The following is a 22,368-nucleotide window of genomic DNA, read 5'->3' as shown; positions in this document are numbered from 1 at the left end:
TCTTCTTTGATTTCACTTTCTTCTTTCTCCTTGTTTGTATTCTCCAGAATTTCTACTGTCATAAGCAATAAATGTGATTTACAAAAATGTGAAAGAAGTCAAACTTTTGAATCCTGGTCATTTTTCTTTAACCTAGTCTTTCTTTAAAAATGTAGTGGGGGCAGCCTGGGTGGCTCAGCGGTTTAGTGCCACCTTTGGCCCAGGGCATGATCCTGGAGACCTGGTATTGAGTCCTGCATCATCGGGCTCCCTGCATGGAGCCTGCTTCTCCCTCTGCCTGTGTCTCTGCCTCTCTCTCTCTCTCTCTCTCTCTCTCTCTCTCCGTCTCTCATGAATAAATAAATAAAATCTTTAAAAAAGTGTAGTGGGATCTGCTTCCAAAAGGTGAGAGTCTGGTAAGCAGTGGTGCTGTGAGTGTCAGGGAAAAGTGCCTTGGTGTGTGGCCTCTGACCCCAAGGACAGAGGGCTGAGGGAGGCAGCCAGGTGGGCTGGAGGAGATGTGTGAATGCAATGAATGACAGCTGCTGGAGGACAGCGTGGAGGGATGTCACTCTCCTGAATATATGAGTGGGGTGTGACACTTTATGATGCCTCCTGTCACTTTGGCCCTTTGGGTGTGCAACTCTGACCATGAAGCTCCCAACATCCTGATGTTATATCTTCTCTATTTTCTCTCCTATGACGGTACCTCTATTTGCATACTCCTCCCCACTTCTCTGTGACTCCATGCCTCTGTGGTCCAGCTGACTCATCTTGCTTAGGGCCCAATGGGCTGCTCATTCACACTAGGGATCTCTGTGGGACAGCCAATGTGCCCTCCTGATTCCAACATCTTAGGGCCCTCATCCACAATGCTGGAAGGTTAGAGAGAGTGATCAGAGTTAAACCTGCCATGGAGATTTTGAAGGCCCACTAGACAGAGACCAGGTGGCCAGGTAAAAAGACAGCAGAATTGTAGTCAAAAGACCTTGGTTTGAATCTCTCTCCACCCACCTGGCAAGCTGTGTGAGCTTGAATAGGTGTCTTACCTTCTCTGTATTTCAGTTCCTTGACCTATAGCCAAAAGAATAATATGCAACCTACTGGCTTATCATGAGAATAAAATAAGTCTCTTGGAACTACAATAGTCTTCATTTGCTGCATAACAAACACCACAGATTTAGCAGCTTGAAACAATGCCCACCTATTGTATCACAATCCTGTAGGTCAGAAGTCCAAATGGGCTCAGCTGGGCTCTATGTGGCAGGGTTTACACAAGGCCAAAATCAAGGTACCAACTAGGCTGAGCTCCTCATTGGAGACCTTGGGGAAGAATGTACTTCCAACTCATTCAGATTATTGGAGGAATTAATTTCTCTGGAACTATAATATCGAGGACCTCATTTTCTTGCTGGCTGTCTGGTAGGGGCCACTCAGTTCCTAGAGATCACCCACATTCCTTGTCACACGCTCTCCTACATCTTCAAGCCACCAATAGTTGGTTAAATCCTTCTTGTGCTTTGAATTGAACTTTCCTTTCTGCTCCCAGCTGAAGAAAAGAAGAGTCCTCTGCTTTCAAAGGAGTCATGGAGGTTTGAGAAGGTGGTGCATGTAAATCAGGGATAACAGTGATTCATTCAGTAGATCAAGATCAACTGTTGGGACAAACATAGTGCACAATATATAAAAGGCTCTAAAAAGACTTTGGTGGAATAAATGAGGGAGTGAACAAGAGCATGAATGGGTGAGCAAAGGGGAGAAATCAGCAATGAAATTAAGGGTTCCTGCTTTGGAGGGGATAAGGAATCATGGAAGAGAAGCTCCTACAGCGAGGGGACATTCTGATCTGAATTCCATCAATCCACACAAAGTGAGGATTCAGTTAATACAGCTACTAAGTGAGGCTTCATTCTGCAATGTGAGAGCACCTGGAGTGTGTTGTCTGAGCCTGGCTTCTCTGCTCAGAACACATCCAGCTCTGAGGCTCCAGGAAATCTTACTGGCAATTAGGACCAAAGGAGCAAAACTCTGTCTCTAAGCATTTTTCCCCTTAAACTTCAGATTGTTCTTGGGATCTTCATGTTTCTTCAACACAGGTTCTGTGCTTGGGAGCCCAGTTCCCTTCCCACCAGAGAGAGGGCCAAGGAGGTGGACACCCTGTGGGTTCTGGCCAGAGAGAATTTTGTGGTAATGTCCTTAATGGCTCGAATGTCTGTAATCTTAGTAGTCATTTGGGCATCATCCAATCATTATTAGCAGCTGTAATACCTACAAAACAACCTAGAGACCAGAAAGAAACAGAGCAAAGATGAAACCTGCTATCTGATGGATGGAGGCATCCGTGGTACACTTACAAGCACCCCTGGCTGCCAGACTTCTCCAAAGGGCTTTTATAACTTTCTGAAAATGCTTTACCATTGGGCTTTAATTAAACATTTCATATGCATCATGCAAATTTATTGATTCCACCAGGGCGAAAAAGATGAATATTGTATTTGGATGCCTCCAGATAAGATGACTAGTATTTTCATGGGGTTTACCTAGGAGGGCTTGGGTCGCATCCTGCCAAGTCTGAACAGCACTGCAGGAGCAGGGGAGCACCCTGGATTGGAAAGTCAATGGCTCAGAGCAACTGTGTTCATTTCTGCTTCTCAGACTGAGTCCTAAGGCTGAAGATCTAGGAAGTACAAGCAGTTGAGATTAACGTGAAGCACTAACAAATGAAACCCCTCTTGTCAGAGGGTCTCCTTCTCTGATCGTCCATCTTCCCTTCCCATTACCATGACTACTCTGAAGTTCTGATCTTTGGGAAGGATCAGCCAAGCAGCCCAGAAAAATACCTTGAGGAGATGGCTTCTTATGTGGCAAGGTCATACCACCTGCCTGACCCAGAGTGGTTGGGGATCCCATTCAATTTGTATGGACTAAATTTTTGGAATAATAGAGACTCTAGTAAAGCAAATGTTTTAATTAACTGCAGATCTATCACAGACTCTATTGGATTCCAATTTTATTGTTAAAATGTCTTCTAAATTCATAGTCTCACTTTTTGCCTTATTAACCCCTATTCAGTGAAGAAGACAGTAGCTATAGGGCAGTGGTTCTCAAATGGGCCATTTTGCTCTCCCCACCAAGGGACTATAATCATGTCTAGAGATAATTTTGGTTGCCACAACTGAGGAAGTTGGGGTTGCTACTGGCATTCAGTTGATGGAGGCCAGGGATGCATAAACAACCCTCAGCTCACAGGGTAGCCTCTACCAGAAAGAAGTATCAACTCCACATGTCAATGGTGGTGAGGCAGAGAAACACTGATACAGAGATAGAAGAAGCTCTGCCCTACAGGCTAATATATTAGGAGATCCTCTAGAAGGAGGGATTGAAAACAAAGTCTTTGATATGAGAATCTGGTGGGGACCATGCCACCAGCTGTGTGGCTTTGAGCAATATATTGAAAATACTGAATTCATTTGGCCAGCTTCATGAAGAGTGATGTGTTCTAATTAAAGCAGAGGACACAAAATAAATGGAAGGTGCAAAGACTCAATCAGGAAAGAGCCATTGTCCAGGGAGAAAAAAAACCCTTCTGGACGTTCTAGACCTTAAGGGGCTATGCTTTTATTCTAGGTATAATGAACTCTTCAAGTAGTGAGTAACATGATCCCTTACTAGACAACATCTTGTCCTTCTTATTCACTATGCAGGCTCTAAGGGTGCCCATTGGATGTGAGACTTTGCTCCCTGCTGCTGTGGTTGGGGAGACCTGACCAGAGGGAGGAGAAAACACTAAGGAGCAAGGAGAAAACCGGGGGCCATTGTGTGCTCCTGGGAAAAGAAGATAGAAAAAAATAGCCTGCCAATTTCTCAAACAATTAAACACTGCAGGATCAGATAATCCAGCGATTCCATTCTTAGGTGTATATGCCCAAGAGACATGGAAACATATGTCTGTTCATAGCATTCATAAGGAACAAAGGTGGAAACAACCCAGATGTCCATCAGTGGGTGAATGGAGAAACCAAGTGTGGTGCATTCACACGATAGACTATAGCACAGCCATGAAAAGGAATGAAATACTGACACAGGCTACACTGTGGATGAACTTTGAAGACATGATGCCAAGTGAAGGAAGCCAGACACAAAGGACCACGTTTTGTATAATTTCATTTGTATGAATGTCCAGAACTGGCAAATCTGTACAGAGAGAGAGGAGACTGATGGTTGTCGGGCTTGAGGAGAAGGGGAGGCAGAGAATGAGTGGCGATGGGTCTGGGTGTTTTGAGAAGGTGATACAAATGCTCTAGATTAAACAGTGGTGATACTTGCACAGCCCTGTGAAGATATTTTAAGAAAACTGTCCACTTCCCATGGTTGAATTTGGTATCTCCTGAAAACTGAGGATTTCTCCTCAATAAAGCTGTTTTTTAAAAAGCGGTGAATGCACACGGAGGGATGGTGGGGCTAGAGGCCCATGTGATCCCCAGACCTAGAGACTGACTGCATGTGGGAGAGAGAAAGAGAAAGATTTCTCAGTTGCTGTTGCTGCCCTTGACCTTCCTGGTGCCACATTCAATAATCACGGGATCTTTTCTCAAAATCTACCTCTTTCTTCTCATTGAAGTGTCAGTGGGGCAAAATTCTTTGAGGAAGGTAGAGCTGACTTTTTTAGAGAAATTAAAAAAAAAAAAACACTTTTTTTTTCTTTGGACAACCTTTTCACTCTTCATTGCCAGAAGACTTTGACCTTGGACCCCCTGGATGCTGGGGGTGTAGGCTCTGGCCAAGAGAACATTGAAAATGCAGCAGGTTTTGCATGGAGAGGATGTGGTATGTTTTAATGCAGTCCCCAGCCAGTCAATGTACAGAGAGAGAATCATGGTGCTTCCTTTACTTAGAAACTTATCTTAGCGTTTTTGCACACATATAAGTATGATTTCTGGTAAAGTCAAAAGCAAAAAGAATGTTCTTTTTGTGCTGATGAGAAAAGAAGATAGAAAAAAAAAAAAGACCCAGGGACACATAATTCATTAACATTAGATACCGAGCTTTCGTGTCATTTTGTGGCAAGGGTGCATCTGAAGCTGGTTTTAACTATACTGACAAATAATAAACATGCTTCAAGACCTCACAGGCCCGTTCAAGGCCAAAGTAGAAGCCAAGTGTCCTCATTGGGTCCTGAGACACGGAAATTCCCTCCAGCCTGAGGGGCCACCCAAGAAACCCACTCCTCCTCACAGCAACATCTAATTTCCGTGGTCACTGACTTTTCCTTCCTCCATCCCTCTATTCATGCGGCAGGGCATTTGCTACCATAGGCATTTGGAGATGTGAAAACGAGATCCATCCCTGCCCTCCAAAAGCTCATGAGCCAATGGAAAAGATAGAGTCAATGACAAACTGTGAAAGTGGCCCAAGTACAGGGGACATCAGTTCCTTAGGAGAAGGGGGTGCATCGTGGAGCCACGAGTGGCCTTTTCATGGGGCATCCGAGAAGCCAGGCGCTGGGAGCGTCACAAAGGCAACGAGTGACCTGGATAGGTCTCCTTTTCTTCTCTTCAGACACCATCTAAAGGCTGCACCAGAGGCCGAGGCCCTGGGGTCCTTGTCCCAGGATTTCACAAGCCTTGGGTCGGATGGCAAGTCCGATCTTCCCAGAGCCAAGTGGTTGGGATGGTTCCGCGCCCTCCCTCAGCCCCCTGGGCCGACCCTGGCTTCCCATCGGGGGACAGCGCCCAGTCCTCCCGGGCCCCGGGGGAGGGTGCTCACCGCACACATTCGCATTGCAGGGGGCTCCGGGCCCTGCATCCCCGCACCCCCGCCCTCACCTGCGGCCTCCCTTCGCAGGTGCTCTGCCCTGGCCCGACCCAGCGGACCACAGTGGGTCTGTGATTTCAGCCGGGTAGGGTGCAGCAAGGCTGAGCTGGGCTGGGTCCCCCCACATCCCCGGGGCCCCTCCCGACCTCCTGGTTGCTGGCTTCCAGACCCGGTGGAGTTGCCAAGCCACCGCATCCAAGAAAACCAGCTTGGCACAGAAGGCGGACCAAGCCCAACCCAGGAACCTGGCGACAGGCTAACCAGGGGAAGTTGCGTCGTCTTCGGAGTGACCCTTCTCGTTACCCCCAGACTTCCACCCAGTTAGAACCTGGCTCATCAGCTTTGCGCTGCACAGCAGCTGGGGGAAAAGGTCACTTTGGTGCATGATCTTCTTTCTGTCTCTTTCTGAGCCACAGGACTTCCTCCAAGGAACAAGCCTTAACCTCGGTTCTCAGAAGCAAGACAAGCCAAGTCACACATTTCTATGAATCCTCTCAGCAAGCTGATGATGAAGAATAATAGCGGTAGCTGTGTCTCTCGGCTGAGTGCAGATTCCACACTGGTCACAGATCTTGGCAGTCATGGAGCCCCCCAGAGACTTGGGGAGCCCAGTTGGGGTCCAAGGAAACCACATTTGAGCCAGGATAAGGACAAGAGGAGACATCCCCTAAGAGAGAGAGCATAAGCAGAAGTCAGGGGAGCTGAGATCCTGCCATCGTGGCTTGGGCGACACTCTTCTTCACCCTCTTAAATTTCAGAGCCCTGGTACAAAAGAGCCCATTAGCTATAACAATAAAATACGTGTTGGTGGATGATTTCACCGAATCTAAATGTTTCTGTAACAGAGATGATACTCCAGCAGGTATATTGACACCCAGGGTGGAACGTAGAAGAAAATCAAGTGTCGCTTTTGGCTGCCAGGTACCAAGAACTGTGCCGGCCACTGCCACATGCTCTGCGATGGATATAGCTTGGAATAATATGGATACAGGCATAGAATTGTAGAATGTCCAGGACGGCAGGAGAAACAGAAGCCTAGAGAGCCAGAAGAGCCCCCTCAAGCCCCATGAACATCCTGTTCTGAACCGTTTGCTAAGATAAGGTGTTAAGTACCTACCCCTTGCAACAGTCAGAAAAACCCTATCTCTGAACATGCTGTCAGCAATTATTCGTTAAGTGATGTAAGGGTATATGGCTACAAGAACTTCATACCGGTGAACTTGAAAGCATAGCACAGCACCCTGACCCCGTCTGTCGCTTCCTCACACTCGCTGTGGCATCTCTGCTTTCTGTTCCTATAAGACACCAGCCAACATGAGCCCGGTTGGAAGCCCCCACTGTATTTTTCCTTGTATCTCTCTTCCTGCACTTTCATTGCTTCAGAAATATCTTTTCTCTCCCCCACTTCTTATTATAAAATATAAAAATTTGGGCAAAATCTACATAGACCAGAGTTTTGCAATCAGGGTACTTGCCATGAGAACATAGCACTGTATGTGAAGGCATTAGATGGCCAGCCAGTTAGATTTTTATTTCTAGTAGCTGGAGGAGACCAGCACAGTGTGGAATGATGGGAGCATTCATTATTCGGCACATTCCACTGTTCCCGGGAAAGCATATTGGTCCCCAAACCGGGTTCCTCTAGACACACCTTTAAACCTTCCAGAGGATATCCAATTTAATTCAGATTGGGTGGTTCTCACAGGACAACAGGGAAACCAGTAAGAATGAGCCTAATGACATGAGGTTCTATCTGTGAGGCGTTCCATCACCATTAGTGAAAGCCTGGTGACAATGACAATAGGAATTTTATTCTCCCTCAGCTGAAATTGAATAATCACAGTTCATTCCATATGTAGTAGATTCCCCTAGAGATCCGAGTAGATACCAGTGAGGAAAAAAATAATCCTCCATGAGATTTTCACTTCTGGGTAACAAAACCACAAAATATATTAAGTGCTTGTATTGTAGTGGTGGTGGGGGGCCATATCCACAACAAGAGTTTACCTTTCTGTTCAGATACTCAAGTTTGTCCCTCACTTAAAGCAGTAGGAAAATAGCATAGATTCTTTTTTGTCACCAGTAAGCTGTTCCACACATATTCTAAGAGGTTGGTGCTCTTGTGATGTCTAATTGACAAAGATATGTTTGTGCCCGGAAGGTATTGCAAAGAAGTTCAAAAAGCTACTTTTGTCTCAAATATCCTTTCACATGTCCCCTGGACTACTAAAAATGATGGACTCTGTATACAAAGATGATGGATGGATGGATGGATGGATGGATGGATGGATGGATACACAGATGGATGGATGGGCATATAGGATGACACATGGATGAGTAACTGGATTTTTTTTTATTATTATTTTATCCACCCAACTAGCACAAAGCCTGACATACAATAAGTTCTCAGTAAGTGCAGACCTGACACTTAGTGATCTCAGTAATGAATCAACTGGTCACTGCCCTTTAAGACTCAGGCTTTGAGGGAACTCAAAGTCATTGACCTACTTTGATATTTGTTTATTCATCAGTGTCTAGATACTTGGGGTAAATTGAGGACCTCTACTACGCCAGGACATTCTCTGAAAATTCTACCCTTAGTAGGGTAACACCCAAGAGTGGAGCTGGAGGCCAATGAAAGAAAACTCTCCTTCTTCCAGTCTACCATGAGATAGTCTAAAGCAAAGAAATGCGAAGATTTTTGATGAGTACCCCCAGTTCCTTGCCCAAGTTAGTCTTCCCATCAGGCCTGACTGGTCCCCATGGCCTAGATCACCACCAGCTACGTATGGGAACCCATTCAGACATGGCCTCCTAGAAGAAAAACTGGTGACGGTGATGAGTCTATAATTTTCAGATGCATTAACTTCAGAGGCCCCATATTCATAGAAAGATGGTGCAAAAGGAACCAAATTAAGACTCCTCTAAAAAGTCTGGTGTTCATGCTTCATTTTGCAGCATGCATCCTTTTTCTATCCCCTGTATTTCCTGTGAAGTGGTAGTCGTACTAGCTGTTATTGTTATTCTGCCCTCATCATCATCATCATTCCATTACTAGCAAATCATGCTAATGTTGTTGGAAGAGTAGAAATGTGAGCAATAGAGTGCCAGATTTTAGAAATCTAACTCTTCCATCATATAACTTTCAACCAGCTTTTTTTTTCCCTGTGACATAGAAAATAGACAGCAATCTCTTATTAGTGCTCAAATTTGGGAAGTGATTCCAGCACAAAGAAAATGCACGGATTTGTGCAATAGCCAAGAAGGACTGGCATTGCAGCTGCATTTATCTCTGGGAGTTTCTGGAAACAGAACTTTCTGACAGTAAATTACAATACAGTTGGTGGGTGTTATATTGATGACTAGACTCTTAGTCACCTCAAGGAACTGAAATCAAATGACACCAGGTTGGTGCAGGGAGGCAAGATATTAATAATTCTGATTGTAGATATGAATGCAATTTCAGGGGCATTTTTTTAAAGATTTTATTTATTTATTCATAGAGACAGAGAGAGAGAGAGGCAGAGACACAGGCAGAGGGAGAAGCAGGCTCCATGCAGGGAGCCCGACGTGGGATCTCCAGGGGTCTCCAGGATCACACCCCTGGCTGCAGGCGGCGCTAAACCGCTGGGCCACTGGGGCTGCCCATCAGGGGCATTTTTATAATTGCTTTTATGTTTTGGTTAAATGCTTCACATAATCCTGGGCTCCAAGGTGGGAGTTAAGAGTGAAGTGAGGAAACCCATGGTTATTTATTTGCCTCAATATCTATGCTTCCAGAAGGTCAGGCAAGGGGATCTGCTTCATCATTAAATAAAACTCAAAATCTTCACTTTGAAGCCTACCTTGTGCACTTTAACACTCAAAAGCAAAACCCTGCAAACAGACCAGTGCTTATTTGTGTGTAGCAAATGCCAATTTAAAGATAGTTCTGGAAATTTCAAAAATGTCAAAGGCATTATTTTAAAAGGGTGGGGGGAATAAAACGCCAAACAAAGCTCTGTATCATTTACATTTGCCACTTAACTCCTTTTCCACCTCTCTTAAGACAGAATTCCTTGGATCTTTCTTCTTAAAGGGCCCCCTAAGTCTTAGGGAACACGTGTTCAACCTGATGTCTTTAAACACTCACCACCATTGGGAGCCAGAGAGCCATAGGTCTAGAAATTTTAACTTGCCTGATCCTTCCTTGAGTTTCTTCTTTTTAATCACTTGTCCTTCTTCTGTGACCAAGAAAAACCTAGGAATGTAGTAACAATGTTGCCATGGCAAAAACAGTGTTCTTAGATCAAAGGATTCACACTGTACACAGGAAATAATTCATTTGGTCACCTGGTCAACACTCATCCAACACCTCCAAGGTTCCATACTGGTGATGGATAGTCTCAGGATGGACGCAATAATGGACTGTTTAGCAGCACCTACCATGATATGACATGAAGTGGTATGATATGATATGATGATATGCAATATTATTCCATATTATATAATACCATACTATATGATACTACACTATACTATATTTCAACAGAGTATCTTTCTTTGTGTAGTTTTTTTTCTTGTCTGTCTCCCTCTCACGAGAGATAATAAAGGGAAAGGATCAGGAGTGTGAACTTTGCAGGCATGCCTAGGTGTGTGAATCCTTGTACACTCACCTTGGAAAAGCTCCCTTAACTTGCTTCTCAGTCAAACGGAAGTAAGAGCGGCACATATCTTAGAGGCTGTTGTGATGATGCAGTGAGTTAAAACTGAGTAGTAAGTATGTGTTGGCTATTAGTAATGTCATTATTTGATGGCAGGCTCCATGGTATTGCCATGGGGGACAGCTCCTCCATCACATTCAGAAAGGCTCAGAGAATTCCCTAGCTCCCTGCCCACCCCATGTCTGAGTCTGAGTCAACCACCATATTTCATCCTTTGCTACAGGCATTGGTTCAGGAGTGGGTGGATAACCAAATGGCCCAGACCAATGGGATCCAAACCTTGACTTTGTTATCTCCTACTGGGGGCTGACAGGGACCCCCATTGGACCTGCCCTGGAGGGATTTAGAGTTGGACCTGCTACAATCATCATGCTTTCATGGGGAGTCCTGGTCTGGAGTCTATATAGTAGGATGCCGGGACAACAGGTAGATGAAAGCTGGTTCCAGTGACATCACATGACTCTGGCCTCCAGCCAGGCCTGCACCCAGTGCTTTACCTACACCTGTTGGTCATGCAAGCCAGTTAGTTTCCTTTCCATTGAAGCCAATTTAGGTCAAAGCTTCTTCACCTACAACTCCAACTGGCACTCCTAATTGGCACTCCACCATACACCGAGACTCAAAGAGTACATAAAGAACCTCCCAGAGATTACACAGTAAGTAGCAGAACCCCACCTTGAACTCTACTATGTCTGACTACTACACCATGCTACCCTCCAAAGCCACAAAATGTTCTAGAAGAGAGGTCAAGCTATAACCTTGGAGGTCTGGTTGTAGGAAGGACACTTCTGGAGGCAGTGGCATTATATTCTCGATGAGTCTCTATCAAATGATCATTAGATGCCAGTCACTACACTCAGAACATCATGTGCAACCTTGCACATAGAGCTGTGCCTTGAAGAATGAGCAAGATTTGGGCATGTGGAAATGGGGGAGGGCTGGCATTCTTCTTGGAAGATTACAAAATAGTGTCCGTGTGCCTGGAGCTCTGGGGAGGCAGCTGTGACTCAAGGCTGGGCCAGGGCTGTCTTCGGCAGCAGCAGGCAGTACTAGAACACCAACGACACACCTTGCTTACACCTGGGTACTTAATCCCACCCTTCCATTCATCCACAATTTCGTGCCAGTGAGAGTTACTGATTTTCACTTCAGTCCTAGGGTCTGTGAATGTCAGCCATGCTTTCCACCCAGTTCCATCTTGGGAAGACACAGGCTAATTAGTGAGCAAGATAAGCATCCTGGTAATTGAGGGATGGGCTGATTGGGTTCCTGAGCAGCGAGTGTCATGTTGCAACACAGCACCCAGCCACCCTGCCCCCCTCAAAGTCCTGTTTTCTGGGACACTTGGCAGGACATTCTGTGTGCATTAGAACTTTTTTAAAATGTGGGGAGGAATCTGAGTGTTCATTAGTCACTTTCATTTGAAAAACATTTATTGAGCACCTCCTGTGCGTAGGAAAAGGAGATAGAGAGATGAGTGTGCTATCCCAGTTTCAAGGCTTTCCCGGGGTCAGCAGGGAAGCTCACGTGGCACCATAAGGCTCTAGGGCACTGTGTGGGGACTGGACACTAGCCTGCCCCAGAGGCTAGCGGGCGCAAAGGCACAGCAAGACTTTTAAGAGAAACTCAAAATGTGACAAAGAGTCAAAACTAGTCAAGACATGGGACAGAGGGCAGGGAAGATGGGGACTGATGGAGATTCAGGTGAACAAAGTTGTGTAAAGACTCGGCAGAGGGGGGAAAGGAAGAGGAGCCACACACAGGCCAGGGGAGACTACAGCTTTATGGCAAGAGCATAAGAGACAGAAGGGGGGAACCAGTTCCTGAGTCGCTGGCATGCACTAGGCCCATAAATGGAAATAGTGTGTGCAGAATGTCAGCGCAGGCCTCGGTGCTTCAGACAGAGAGTTCTTTGGGCCCTTGACGTGTGCCAAGCACTCGGTGTACAAGCTCATCATGATCACAAAACTATCCCTACCTTTGACCCAAGAGGAGAATGAGGCCCAACAGGTCAACCGACTTGCTCAAGTCTCACACCTGGGATGGAGCAGGATTCACACCTGTGTTGGCCTGTGCCAAAGCATAGCATCTCCTGGGTATGTCTCCTTCCACAGCAATGCTCAGAAATCCATGCTCTACTCCCTTGCTGCTCTGCTACCAAAGGCTTTAAACATTATTAACCTAAAACCACAGCATCCCCTGGCCTGGAGATGTAGGAGGGTTTGGCCCTGCCATTCTGACCCTGCCATGCTGGCTGGGGTCACGTCAACCCCAAAGATAATCTGACTTTGTCATTATGACCCATCAGTGCTCTGCAACAATCGAGCATGTCAGCTTTTGTCTGTATGTATGGGTGTCTCATGTTTACTGACCCTATATTCAACCTCAAAGGGCTGAGAATATTCCATCCATGCAATCCAGAATTTTTGTTAACCTCTTCACACAGCCCCGTCCATTTGCAGCCTGAAGAATGAGTTGGAGGAAGACGGTGAAGCACTTGGCTGAGGTCAGAGGGTGAATCAGCAGGCTGTCTCCAGGCTGACCCTCCCTTCCCCCACCCCAACCTGCCAGTACCCACATCACTCGACTCATCCTGATTAGTAGCTCTTCCTAGCGCCTGAAGCCCCCAGTCAGGGCCACTGGCCTGAAGAGTCCCTGCTATTACTCTAGAGTCCTGATGATCCTGGGCTGGGTCTACTGAAACAGCCAGGACTAAGCTCTCAGAAAGGATGGAGACCCCAGACAACAGGCCATAAATAACTCATGGGCCCCTCTTGCTCTCCTACCCTGGTTTGAGGATGAGATGGGAGTCAGGAAGGACAGATTCTGCAAAAGCCTGCACATTTGGGTCCTTTTAAGAGAGACCACAGGGAACTGGTTGCAGCTTAAAAGTGGACACTAGAAATTCTGAACTCTCCTGTTCAAGAAAATGCCTTGAGGTCTCCCGGCTTCAAAACTGGCATCAGGACATGGCAGGAAAGTTGATGATCTAAAGAGAAAAAAAAAAAAGAAAAGAAAGAAAAAACAGGGAGGAAAGAACAGATCTCAAAAAAGCTCTCATACATACACAGAATTCTTCTGCTTAGTTTTTCTATGCTGCATCTATTTTTTATTAGTCTCTGAGGTCCCAACTTTTGGCAACTACTATCTATTTTGACAGGGCAGAGGTTTACCAAGACCAGGGCAGGTGACACATTAAACAATTATCTAAGTAAATCTGTCCTCTTTGACAGAGAGCTTTGCCTACACTATGACAAAAAAAAAAAAAAAAAGTTATTTTAGAATTGATTAAAAAGATGGGTGTGTAGGCATCCAGATGGAGTGATTTCATTTAAAATCACCCCAGATTACCAAATAGGCCAGTTAGAGGTTTTTATCAGCTTTATTGGAGCATAATTGCTAAAAAGAAATCATATAGATTTAAGGTGTACAATGCCATACTTTGGTATATTTTATATATTTGTGAAATGGTTACTGTGATTGTAATCATGGTTGCTTTCTGAGTGTGTGTGTGTGTGTGTGTGTTAAGAACACTTAAAATCTCCCCTCTTAGCAAATAATAGACAATACAGCATTGTTAACTATAGTCACTATATTATACGGTCGATCTCCAAAACTCATTTATTCTGCATATCTGAAACTTTGTACCTTTCGATCAACATCTCCCCATTTTCCCCCACCTCCAGTCCCTGGCAACCACCGTCCTAATCTCTGCTTCTATGAGTAAGACTTTTTTAGGTTTTACATATAAGTGAGGTCACACAGTGTTTGTCTTTCTGTGTCTGGCTTATTTCACTCACCATACTGCCCTCCAGGTTCATCCATGTTGTCACAAATGGCAGGATTTCCTTCTCTGTGAAGGCTGAATAATATTCCATTATATTAATATCTATACCTATATATTACATTTTCTTTAGCCATTTCCCTGTGGATGGACACTTAGGTTGGTTCCATATGCTGGCTAGTGGGAATAATGCTGCAGTGGATGTGGGAACACGGATACCTCTTCAAGATACTGATTTCATTTCCTTGGGATATTTACCCGGAAGTGGGGTTTTCAGGTACATTTCATAGGGTGATTCAATTTTTAATTTTTTGAAAAACCTCCATACTGTTTTTCATAATGACTGTACCAATTTCCATTTCCACCGGGAGGGCACAAGGGCGCCTTTGAGCCACATCTTCGCCAACCGTTGTTGTCTTTTGTCTTTGTAATACTAGCCATCCTGACAGGTGTGAGGTGACATCTCATTTTTGGTTTTGATTTGCAGTTTCCGGGTGGTTAGTAATGTCATAGGCCCTTTCACTTCACAGTGTCCACTAGGGGACTTGACTAATCTGTTAAGATCAGTTAGCATAATGATTGCGGTTGGGAAGGGTCGTCTCTACTGGGGTACCCTGGGGGCTTTGTCCTTTCCAGTGCCACTATCCACAGCACGGGGGCTAATAGGAAATGCAGAAGAGCAACCCCCATTGATGGAGCTCCTCTGTGGCCTCACATGGTGGAAGACACTTCTGCCTCTCACCCTGACGATATGCCATTTTGTGGTGGAGGGACCTGCTGCAGAGAGGTTAAGTCATATAAAAAGCACATCAATTTCATTTGCAGCTGGCACAAAGCTGGGAAGCAAATCAAAACTAGTCTATGGCACATTCCAGATCCAAAGAGATTTAGACAAGCGGGGAACAGGCTGACTCTAATGAGATGCAGCCCAGTGAGGATTGCTCTACGTTTCTGTGCTTGGGTTCAAAAAACGTAAGCACACAAATAGAGGCTGGGGGAAATGTGGGAAGAAAAGACCCTGGGGCCACACAGTGAGTCACCGGAGTTCTGTGTCTGCCAGAGAGGCTCCTGAAACTACGGCCTGCGTGAGGAGCAGAGACCAAGGGCCGTGCCTGCTCTGGGATGAGAAGCTCACACCTGGGGATCTGGGTTTGGTTCTAGGACCTGCGCCTGCAGAGGGGGGAGCAACCAGGTGGGCCCATCTGGAGTCAGCAGCCAGGAGGCAGGGGCACTTGAAAATCAAGCATACGTGGAAATGCTAAAGGCACTGACTGTGTTTACAGTGAAAAGCAAAAGGCGGGGAGAGAGTGGCAGATTGGTCGTCTTCTACTCCCTGGGGCCACCGAGGGATGTAAGGACTCATTATGCGTAGCCTTTGACTGTATGAAATCAGGACTCTCGTATAGAAGAAGGGAACATGGCTTCATACTACACAAGCAGACGAAAGCTTTCCTAACAATCTCAAGAACTGAGGAAAGATAGATGGACAGGGCGCAGGGTAAAAGTGAGAGGCAGTGAGAACCCTGTCACTAGAGGTGATCAAGTGCATGCTGTTGAGGCCACACTTGGACTTTTATGGGTGCTAGGCATTTTGGTTCCTGTAGACCCTTTCTTCCATTAAAAAAAAAATCCTTATTTCGTGACTCTGTTGGTGTAATGACAGATACAATTCATGCTAGATTATATTAATTTCTTTTCCTCTGATTTTAAAATTAAAATGTTTTCCTAGGCCCCCTAATAGTCTCATGGGCCCCCTAGGCACAGTGTCTGCTATGCCTAGTAAATCAGTCCTGCATGCTGCTGACTCACGTGTCAGAATGTTGTAAAGCAGATTCTGATGATACATTGGCTGGAAGGAGGGTGTTAAGGTCAGATCTGTAAACTTCCCTCAGCCTTCCCCAGTCTGCGATTCTATGAAGTGAGTTCTGCCAAAGAATGGAGGAGTGCCCCAGCTGCTTGTAGACATTGTTGAGGTGACTGTGTTGCAGGCAACACGTGTTGAAGAACTGTATAGGAGCTACGATTCCATCCCATGAAAACACACTCTTAAACCCCAGTTATTAGAGGTGGTAAGACCTGAGGCCAGGATCCGGGGCTTGGGGTGAACCAGGAATTAGTGATTTCTCTTGTCTCGTAGCTTCCTGTTTCTGCCTTGTTCAAATGTTTATATCTAGCCAAAGCATGCATCATGGTTATAAAATGACTTAAAAAAAAAAAAAAACTAGCAAAAAGTCTGTAAATTTGAATTTAATTTTTAGTTGGTGGGGTAGCCCAACTCCATCTGATCGGGAATGCTATCATGATGGATGATGCTATGAGGGTGACATGGGGCATGTTTGGTGTTTCCAGTGAACAGAACAGCATGGGAGAGAGCTCAGCATAACCCATTATGCAATCAAGAAGTAAAATATAAAAACAGGGCCACAAGGGATCCCTTTTCTCGGGCCCCAGCCAAACAGATTCAGAAACACGCAAATTCAGAAATCATCAGCATCACCGTATTCTTGGTAATCCCGCAAGTATTTAAGTTTGGTCTCTGTTTTCCAGAGCTTTCTATTTCCTAGGTTGAGTGGCTGCTAAATGCCTCTGGAACAGGAACTTCGAGTCACCCCAAAACTTCCCAGAGCTAGCACCAGCAACAGCCTATCCCCTGAGTTATCATACATAAGACACAAGCCTGAATAAACACTGTCCCAAGATCAGGTGACTTTTTTCATTCCTGCTTTTTTTTTTTTTTAATCAGGTCTCATTTCAGCACAATAAACATCTTTGAAGGATTGAACGTTTTCAAGACATATTCCCTCATTGGTAAAGCTGTGAGTAGGATCAAAAGGTATATAACAATGGAGGAGGGAACCATATGTAGCTCTTAATTGGGGGGTGGGGGGGATCTAAGGAGATGATTATGTCCTGAAAAAGGAAAGAGAAAAAAAGAAAAAGGAAGAAGCAGCAGCCATGGAAATCTGTTGATTTGGAATGGCAGGGTGGGGAAAGAGGCCTCTCGTCATTCTGTATCTCTGTCTACTGCCTAAAACCAAAAGAAGCCCGTTCATTCAAATGTTCACGTATGCGTGAAACTCTCTATCAAATGCCTCCCGTCTGCCAGGCCATCCTGGGTGTCTTTTTCGGGTTAAGAAAGGGAGCAAAATTTGGGAGATCTTCCCAGGAATTCTCACTTGAAAAAACATCTGGATTTGTCACATCTCTCGTGCAAAACAAACAGGGGTTTTAGTAAATGATGTGTATGTGAGGTAGAGCCCTAGGGAGACCAAAACAAACAAACAAAATAAACATAAACAAAACCTCCAACTGTCAATGCGATTTCGCTGGCTCCACGGTTCTTCACAAGGTGTGCAGGACAGAGTTGTGGGTGCTTTCGGGATCCACAGCCCGTATCCAGATCATCCAGTAAGCAAGGCAGCACGTGGGGAGCCCAGCACCCTCTCCGGCACTTCCCCCAATGCCCCACTGCAGGCACATGCCCCCCTCTCCTTGACACCCCTGGAAAGAGACCTAGGAATCTCACTTGTCTAGATTTTGCTTCCTGCTCATGATTACTCCCCTCCCTTGCAGTCTAGCTTCCCCGAAACCAAATGAGTTGTTCTGTAACTGCACCGGAAAATCAGAATTTATTGTACATATGTTTGTGTTCCACTTAATAAAAAAACCTATATTTTAAGATAAACTTTGTTAGTAATTCATGAGGTAAGTGACTATTTATGCTAATCAGGCAGAAATATATTCTCAAGCATAATGCATTACATAAATTTGAATGCAAAATGTTCAATTATGAAGTAAATACAGGTAATGCAAATAATAAATTACCTCTAATAAAAATTATAAAAGATGTGTCTTCAAAGAGAGAGCGGCTTTAACTTACAACTGTGAATTGCTTAAAGAGAAAAGAATTAATAAATGCTGAATTACTCTGATGATTATTTAGCACATAATTCACCTATTCATAACGACTCCTAGTAATCAGACTGTTGTTTCACATTCTCCAATATGAGGCAAGACTGTTTCCTCAGCAATTTTGCCCTTATCAGATTATCTCGTCTGATTCTATTAATTTTCTTCCATGAATCTGCTAACAGTGATTTGTGATTTACTTACCCTGCTAACTAAAGACTGCGAAAAGGATTTATCTAACACTAGACCTAAGAACACTATATGTCTTATCATTCAGTTACTCTGAGCAACTCTTTCCTCAAATCAATTTAGTTGCTTTCATAGTGAAATTTAGTGGACGCTGGTTAGTTCTGCACCATAAAATCGGCTCCTGGATAAACAAAGAGTTCAGACACTACACTTGATGCATCTTGTTCTTTTTAGATTATATATGTCTGATTCTAACATGATATACCTGAGTTGCTATAACTCACAATCAGGAAAAAATATATTATTTTTAGCTTTTGATCATTATAATTTGGACACGGACAAGTTTTTTTTTTTTTTTCCTTTCTTCCTTTTTGCATGAAGTTCTTCTGTATGTACTGACATGAAACTACAATTGTGTTTTTGATGTTATGGTTTCACAATCTTTTACAGGATTCGACCCATACCCTCCCCCCTCCACATTCTTCTATAAATATTCACTGCTTTCAGAAACTTTAATACTACTGGTTTGAATTGGTCAATAATGACAAACGCATGGTTTCTAAATTACTCTATATTGTTCTACAGAGATTACTAGAGTATATATAGCAAGGGGATATTAAGCAGTAAGAAAACACAGTTCACATTGTATTTGGATTAGACTGGCTTGGAAGAAGTGAAACAAACAATGTTCGCAAAGAAGTCTAAAGAAATGTGGCCTTGCTGTAATTGTAGAGAATCAAAAATCTGAATAGTACTAATTAAAATGAGAGAGCTCAATTGTTACAAAAGAAACGCCGCTAACAGAGGACTGTAAATGTTTAGACACCCCTGTGAATCACTAAATAATAAAGGAAAAAGGACAAACATGAGAATTAAGTTATAAGAGCACTACTGCTACACATCTAAAAAATAATTCTAGTCTTCTCTCTTTTTTTTTTTTTCAAGAGAAAATGGGAGACTGTAAAAGACTCTGCAGTAAGAGAAAGAAAAATACCATGGCTTGACAGCAGTGTACAAAAATAAACCATAAAAAAATGTGCAGATAATAATACATTTAGCTGCCCAAACATGGGCATTTAATTTCTAGAAATGATATGTAATTGCAACAATTAGGTGCATGGCCATGAATCTGTATCCCGTGGTCTTCATCATTAGCAAACTTTGTTTATAAATGTTGTTTATTTATAAATGTAGCAGTTGCAGTGTTCCTGGCCAAAAATACTTTCAAGAGAGGCAGGGATCCTATCTTACAGATTTTAACAAAAAATGTGATGCAAAAGGATTAAAAAAAAAAAAAACAACCCACAACACCCAATTATTACAAACAAAAAAATGAATTAATTCTTCCTAAATACACTTATATTCATATTTTACATGAAAAATATAAACTTCAGATTTCTGTGGCTAATGATAAAAAAGGAAGGGGGGGGCTGGAAAACAATCACTGAGGACAATGCTAAGTGACCTAATATGTTTATGTCATTTAAGCAGTGGATTTTCCTTTGAATACATAAACTATAATCTCTTCGCCTCATTACTAGGTAAAATACTGTTTGAAAGGAGGAAAGCAAAGGAATTCTGTTAGGTTGCATAAATATTGACATAATCTTCACTCTTTCTTCCTAACTGGCAATCGACATACTTCATTCCAACCCTACAAAGTGCTCCCATAAAACCAAAACTACCCTTATAAACAGCTTCTCTGCAGCAATAATGAAAAGGAGAAAGTGCCTTCCTGGAAAATGCCAATGGCACCGGCCTTTTAGGGTTATGGTGTGCCTACAAACCTTTTGGAGAGTCTCTCATTAGGGATTCTGGGTTTGCTGGAACTGAAGGCTGCCAGCATCAGAGAATTAACACGAGTCTAATCTGGTGGAAGAAGCGAATGAGTGACACCTAAGGTCTCATTATAAATAGTAAGGCATGCTGTGGGGTGGGTGAGAGCAGTTCTGAAGTGCAATGTTCAAGAAGCTGGCTTAATATATGACTAAGTGTCAGAAGTCAGGTTTTCTGAGAATTACTTTTCAGATAAACAACTTTATAGCACTGCACTTAATCATACTTACTAGAGACATCTCATTTATCACCGAATTACAAGTAACTTTAATTCTATTGATATTGCCATAAAGCCCGTTGAAAATCCATCCCGGCACTTTTAAAGAGTTTGGGGCCCTGTTACGCGTGGGATTCACTTGCAAAAGATCTCAGCAGAATCATACTCCGAAGGCTTCTGTGTCTCGTGGCCTCTTTGTCGAACCTCGGGGGGGAGGGGGGGCAGTGGGGGAAAGAGGATTCCCGCAGCCGCCAGCTCAGTCCTTAGCCCCTTTCCTACAAGGTCGGGTTCTCTCCCACCGCAAACTTTCCGTGCCTCAGTCCCCCTCCCACCTTGAGAAACCAGCTTCTTTTTTCACTTCAACAAAACTGGACACGGATCAATTTCAACTGACCTTTGCCGAAAGGTGGCGCTGTTGAGGTAAAAATCCAACAATAGTTTTCACTCGGATTCTTTTGCAGGCTTTTCAGATTTTTTTTTTTTTTTTTTTAGTGCGCCCTCCTAGCGTCTCCCCCTCCCATAAAGTAAAATAAATATGATTAACACCAAATGCATTTCATTAATTGGAGGAATCAACAGTCTCAATATCCAAGTAGGCGGGCTGGTCTTCCACACGTTGGGTCGGCTTGGCGCACGCTTGCTTTCCCCCAAATAAATCTCGGTTTCTCCGACTTGCCTATCGCTTTAAAATCTTAGAAACAGTTGTTGGTTCTTTCTTTTCTCTTTTCTGTTTCTTTCTTTCCTTTTTCTTTTCTTTTCTTTTCTCTTTCTTTTCTTTTCTTTTTTTTTTTTTTTGCATAAGTTTTAAAAGAATCGGTCTAGAAAACTGAATAGTTATTAGCATCTGCAACGGTGGGGGTGGGGGGGGCGGAGAAGCAGACCCCCACCCCACCCCCACTGTGGATTTCCGGGCTGGTCCGAGAAACCGCGGCTTAAGACTTAACCCCTTCGAGGGGAGCCGGCGACGGATGGGGTGTTGCCCACCCCCGCCCCAACACATACATCTCTGCACCGCCAAGTCTGAAATCATTAAGCGAAATGTGAAAGTGCAAAGGGCGCGCGGGACCCTGATAAACAAGGGTCCGATTTCATGAGGGGGTGAGCGAGAGTGTGCATGAGCGTGTGCGTGTGCGTGTGAGTGTGCGCGCGCGAGAGAAGTGGGGGGCGCGAGAAGAGAGGAAGGGAGAGTAACGTGAGCAGGACCGTGACCGTGCAGGCCGACCTCGGGCGGGAGTCGGCGGCGCCAGGGCCGAGCTCCCCGCTCCCGGCACCCCGAGTCCCCCCGCGCCCGCGCCCGCGCCCGCGCCCGCTCCCCCCGAGGGCACGCGGCGCCAGCGGGCGGCCAGTCTCCGCGCGTCACGGCCCCCGAACAACTTATTTCCCCTCCTTCAAAGCGGGCGATGAAACGGGCTTCCTGGGCACCCCGCGCGGACCGCGACCCGGCCCGGGGCCCCCTGAGCGCCGCCCCGCCAGGCGGCTCCTGCGCCCAGCCGGGCCCCGCAGCTCCCCGCCCCGCAGCCCTGCGCCCCGGCGCGCGGGTCCCGGGGAGAGGGACAAAGAGTTTGCGCTCTTTGGGCTAAGTTTGAGCTCCCCGCACGGCTACGCTCCGGGAAGGCAGGTCCCCGTGGGCAGACTCCTGGGTGCCTAAGGCGGGGCGAGCAGGGAGAGCGGCCCCGCCAGTTCGCGGTCCAGGGGATGGGGGTGCCCGGGATGCGGAGCCGGGCGGGCCAAGCCCCGCAGAGCGAGCGGAGGCCAAGCCGGCGCCCCGAAGGCGGGCCTCCGTCGCGCTCCGAGGGGAGCACACCGGCCTCCCGGGGCCCCCGGGTCCCCGCGGCCCCGCCGCGCGCCTCCCTCCCCTCCCGCCGCAAACTTTGCGCCGGGGCTGCGCTCCCTCCCCGGGAGGCTGCGGCGCGGGAAGGGTTAAGGCCGCTCGTCCC

The 22,368-nt window shown here is 45.4% G+C and overlaps 2 long non-coding RNA genes across 18 annotated transcripts in view; one reads left to right on the top strand and one right to left on the bottom strand.

Moving 5' to 3' along the window:
• The window catches only part of LOC140629701 (uncharacterized), an 802,104-nt gene that overhangs the window by 761,258 nt on the left and 18,478 nt on the right, over positions 1 to 22,368 (top strand). The gene's annotated exons all lie outside the window — the stretch shown is intronic.
• Positions 4,127 to 21,714, bottom strand: LOC140629796 (uncharacterized). The gene is made up of 2 exons (XR_012027622.1): positions 20,166 to 21,714; positions 4,127 to 6,460 (listed from the first exon to the last, which is right to left on the bottom strand). It is a non-coding gene; the product is annotated as an uncharacterized lncRNA (long non-coding RNA).

This window comes from Canis lupus, chromosome 3, assembly GCF_048164855.1.
Source record: "Canis lupus baileyi chromosome 3, mCanLup2.hap1, whole genome shotgun sequence".
Lineage (NCBI taxonomy): Eukaryota > Metazoa > Chordata > Mammalia > Carnivora > Canidae > Canis > Canis lupus.
Note: the sequence above shows the minus strand (reverse complement) of the source record. Positions and strands in the feature narration are given on the sequence as shown.